This window comes from Aethalodelphis obliquidens, unplaced genomic scaffold (genome assembly GCF_003676395.1).
Source record: "Aethalodelphis obliquidens isolate GAN/ISIS:26980383/991018 unplaced genomic scaffold, ASM367639v1 scaffold34, whole genome shotgun sequence".
Lineage (NCBI taxonomy): Eukaryota > Metazoa > Chordata > Mammalia > Artiodactyla > Delphinidae > Aethalodelphis > Aethalodelphis obliquidens.
Window position 1 is genome coordinate 5,396,951 of NW_020837978.1, and position 5,152 is coordinate 5,402,102.

General features: G+C 45.9%; 1 long non-coding RNA gene across 1 annotated transcript; it reads right to left on the reverse strand.

Annotated features, from left to right (window-relative positions):
- Positions 1-831: 831 nt before the first annotated feature.
- Positions 832-3,818, reverse strand: LOC113631626 (uncharacterized). The gene is made up of 3 exons (XR_003437454.1): positions 3,747-3,818; positions 2,874-3,111; positions 832-1,050 (listed from the first exon to the last, which is right to left on the reverse strand). It is a non-coding gene; the product is annotated as an uncharacterized LOC113631626 (long non-coding RNA).
- Positions 3,819-5,152: the final 1,334 nt, after the last annotated feature.

The window sequence follows — 5,152 nt, forward strand, 5'->3', positions numbered from 1 at the left end:
AGCCAGGCTTGCAGGGACTCCGTTGCCACTGGCCTGCCTCCTTCAGCCCCTCTGACCCCTGGACTGGGGCTGTGTTCAGCTCTGTGAAGAAGGGCACCAGCCTCCCCGAGGGCATCACCGTGCCATCGACGTGAGAGGCCGGCCTGGCCCCCCCCCCCAGCCTTCTGGGCTCCCAGGGAAGCCACACTGCACCCCACCTTTCCTTCCCACCTGCCCGCCCTGCGGACTTCAACCTCAGCACCGAATGCAGAAACAGCCGTGAGGACACCATTTAACAGGCTCCCGCCGGTTGTTTGTGGGACTAACCCCTGTTCTATGTCACTCCCGTGGTTCTGTTTCTCCTGTGGAAACTTGACAGGTAGGTAGTTAGAGATGTCTGGGAAAATGGTCCCGGCAGGAAGAAAAGAAGGAGCAGCGTCGTGAAACGGCAGAGGTTGTGCAAGGAGCACAGGTGGCTTGGTTATTTCCAGAAATATGATGAAAAACAAGGAGAAGATGAGACTAGAAAAGGAGGAAATGGCCAGGCCATGGGAGGGACTCGAATGCCACGCAGGAAGTTTGGCCAATACAGGAAACAGCTGAATGTTTACACGTGCAGAAAACAGGCTTGGAGCAGTTTACATAATCCATTACGCTATTTCTTGTTCTCTGAATAGCGTTCCACAGGACAAATCTTCTTTAGCATATGCTACTTGCTTTAAGAAATGCTGTTTTCTATTGTCAGAGCGCAAGACTTAGGTAACGTATTCTGTGGGGCTAGGGTAGGTCATGATGTCTAATAAGTAAACCGCGGATGTCAGTGGCTTTACATCACAAAGGATTTTTATTGCTCACATCATGCTGGTCAGATGGCTTTCTTGGGTGGCTCCTTATCAAGCCGTGTCTCAGGGTTCCAGGATCCTTTGATCTTGTGACACTGCAATCTTAAATGTGGAGTCTGTGAGACTGCCAGAAGAGGGGACAAGATGGTGGCCAGTCCTGCTGGGGGGTGAGGGCAGGTGGGTCATCACCGGGCACGAACTTCCGACAGCTCACCCAACTGCTAGGAGGCTGGGAGGCGTGGGCCAGGAGGAGGAAAATAAAACAAGATCTGGTAAGTGCATGGCATTGTGTCTGCTGCCCTTATCAGCTTGGGAGCGCTTTTTATTTATGGCTGCATCTCAGTAACAGAGTAACTGTGTTAGCACATAGGTGGGATGCGTGAGCTTTTTTTTCCCATTGCACGGTTCAGATTTTCTACTCCTATTTCCATGCCTTTGTATATTCACAGACAAAAAAAATTAACTCTGATTTTCACATCACAACTGAATGCTGTTATCTGAGCCCTTAAAACGACACTTCTACTTTTATCTAGATGAGCTGGCCGTCTCTTAATAAACAACCTTTGTATGGGACCAGGTATAGAAGGGACTCTCTCTCGAACACGTTTTCTTTGTTCTCTGGAATGATCACCTGGGTACCAGGGATTGTTTGGCTTAGAGAATATCAGCTAAGAAAAATGTAGAGTGGGGCTTCCCTGGTGGCGCAGTGGTTAAGAATCCGCCTGCCAATGCAGAGCACACGGGTTCGAGCCCTGGTCGGGGAAGATCCCACATGCCGCGGAGCAACTAAGCCCGTGCGCCACAACCACTGAGCCTGCGCTCTAGAGCCCGCGAGCCACAACTACTGAGCCCGCGCACCTACAGCCGGTGCTCCGCAACAAGAGAAGCCACCGCAATGAGAAGCCCACACACCGCAGCGAAGAGTAGCCTCCGCTCGACGCGACTAGAGAAAGCCCGCGCGCAGCAACGAAGACCCAACACAGCCAAAAATAATTAAAAAAAAAAAAAAGTAGAGTGATAGTTTTTGATGATTATGTAAATGTGGAGAAAAAATAAGTTATTGGGATCCAAGAACATAGTCACTCTTCCCATTTCTGTTCATCACCGGAGGGAGGATATCACTGGTATTTTGATTTACAGTTTTGAAAGTATTTTCCTGTAGACACAATGTTACAAATGGTGATGAGGTGTACCCCAAAGAGAACCACCAGTTGTATACTTTCCAGGCATATGATGGATTAAGTAGGTGAAATCAAACCATTTTTACATTAATTGTTGCAATTGCTGTATTACAAATTCCAGACAAAGGACTTACACTTTTGAAAAAGGGCCTATTCTTTCCAATATTTAAGTGGTCCCAATTGTAAAACTTTCATGGCATAATGTCTTTAAGACCAAAATGATAAAGTACTTGGAAAACCAGAAGATACTGCACAAAGTATCATAATGTTTTAATTTTCTTGTAGAAAACCTCAGACTGAACATGTGACAGTGCAATGGTTAATTTTATGTGTCAACTTGGCTAGGCCATGGTACCCAGATGTTTGGTCAAACACCAGTCCAGATGTTGTGGTGAAGGTATTTTTCAGACAAGTTCACCATTTAAATCAGTAGACTCTGAATAAAGCAGATGCCCGCCATCATGTGGGTGGGCCTCATCCAATCAGTTGAAGGCCTTAGAAGAAAAGGACTGTGGTCCCCTGAGGAAAAAGGAATTATGCCTCCAGAGACCATCAGACTCAAGCTGCCCCAACAAGCTCTTCCCTGGGTCTCCAGCCTGCTGACCTGCCTTGCAAATATCAGACTTACCAGCCCCCAGAGTTGCATGAGCCAATTCCTTAAAATAAATCTCTGTGCGTGTGTGTGTGTGTGTGTGTGTGTGTGTGTGTGTGTGTGTGCGCGTGCACATACCCCATGGGTTCTGTTTCTCTGGAGAACGCTGACTAATAGAGATATATTTTCTGAGCAAAGGAAAACAGACAGTATTTACTAATTTGCATCTAAAATATTTGGGATTATACACCCACAGAATGTTCTTTGAGAGACACTAACCCAGTTGATGAAGGAATCTGATGTTTCTTGTTGTTTTATCTGTGGCCATCCTCAGACTTCTCCTATTTTCTGTAAATCCTTTACAGCAGGTCCCACATCTGCATTCTCTGCTTGAGGGCAGAGCAGCCAAAACGCTCTTAGTCAGGAGAACCCATAATCCAGTGATAAAACCAAGACGGTTCACCCTTAAATCTGCGGGGAGGATTGCTCATACTTCGTGCAAACTCTTCTTTCAACTCTGATAAGGAATTACATTCATGTTAGGTACACATGAGATACATTCCCGGAAACAAAGGAAATTGGCACTAACTACTGTTAAATAGCATTTAGGACACAAGCCAATGGAAGAAATGAAAATTTAAAATATGACGGAGACTCCTCTGACCTACCCCTCTCCGCCCAGGCTTGGCTGGAGTTCTGACGCTCTGTGTGATGTTCCGTGCTTGCAAAATGTTTGGGTATTTGAACCAGAAGGCTCATGCAAAGAATAAAATGTCAGCTTTATGAAGGTGATTTGTATAGCGTGAGGTATTAGCTCCTAAACAGAAGGAAAACAGAAGGAAAGAGGTCCTGTAAAGAAGTAAGGCTGCTCAGGAAGCAGACCTGGTGACATGTCTAAAAGCATTCATGTCTGTCGAAGGAATTAAAATGAAACAGAAGTGAGAAGCCGTAAAGAAGTGCATGTAACAGAGGCTAATTTCCATGTCTTATCTAGGATACATCTTAGGAAGCAGCCATTCTTTTCTGTGTTACGTTAGAAGACAGTGAGTTTGAAAAGATTAAAAAGGAAAGGGAAGATTAAAATGCCCAGGGGGGGCGGCGGAGAAGAAGGACCAAATTAGGACTTAAACTCGTTCAAATCATTGTACGTACCCTCTTTTTCTTTCCTTCCTTTGGAATCTTGGGAAGTGGTGTGTATCTCCTAGATTAAAATGACCCATCAGAAACCTCGTAATGTCAGAAATTTGAGCCTTATGTAACATCCGCATTAAAGACACAGGCTACAGTGAATGCAGCTGCAGCCAGGAGTGATACTCGAGTAGATAAAAGGGAAAGGGGACTGCAGTACCGGCGTGGACTTAAAACGAAGGCTTGTCTTTGGGAAGGCACAGATGAGAACAGATGGGGAAACAGAAGAGAAATTTGCATGTACAGAGGAACTATGATAAGTTGAAACACACGGAGTCAGAGTCTCTCTGGTTCCACGTAGCCTTACTGTGTGGGATCTCGGCTGAATGACAGTCTACTTTCCGCCTTTCTAGAGACAATAATAACTATTTTCATTTACATACTTATCAGGCAACGGTCCCCTCCTCTGCATATTGAACGCAGCGTTTGCGATGCAACAGGCTCTCAATAGGCGGCTGCGAGATCAGATGATTTCCTCAAGAGATGTTCTAAAATTAAACCAATATTGTGCCTTAATATCCCATGCGATTGTCAGAATTAAGTCCTGGGGGCTTGTTCTCAGTCTCAGGTTTTTGGTTTTGATTGTGTGTCCTTGGGCAAATTAAAAATCTCCCCAGGTCTCAGTTTCCTCATCTGTAGGGTCGACTAGATGGTCTTTCGATTCTTTCTGGCATTAAAGTTCTGATTCTACGAAACTAGCTTCTGGGTACCCAAAGCTTGAACTACATAAACCTTATTTTACAATTCCATCCAGTTCAACCATAAATATGCAAATAAATATTTATTAAGTACACACTATGTGTGAGTCACCACACTAGGTGCTGGAGGTCTACGAGTCTGAGACTATGAAAGCCTGCCCTTGACGTCAAGAACAGACCCGCAGAAAGGGTGGAAGTAAATACTGGAAAGTTCCAGAACTCTTGAGGGAAGCCCTCCTTCTTGGGATGGTGATGTTTTAGAACTAGGGAAGCCGTGGTGTGTTGAAAGAAGGAAAGAGGGTTGGAGGCTCAAAGGGTAGTGAATTCACATTATCACCAGAGATGGGGGAGAGCTTCACGGAGGAGGGAAACTCAGAGAGTGGTCGGGAAAGAGCACGTGTCTCTTGAGCGGGATTGCAGGGTTATGTACAGAAAAACAGCAAGGTCAGCTAGAAACAGTAAGCGTAGGCCATTTGCAGAGCGCCGTGAATGCAGAGCTGAATTGACTGTAAACATTTCTGAGCAAGGACGCGAGAGGATGTTACGTGGCAGATAAATCAGAAAACAGAGAGGAGGGGTGGAGGCAGCAGCCGCTCAGGAGGTGAGGCCTTGGGGTTGGCTGGCAGTAGCAGAGCCATCTCACCTTCACCCGCAGCTACCAGAATGCGTCGT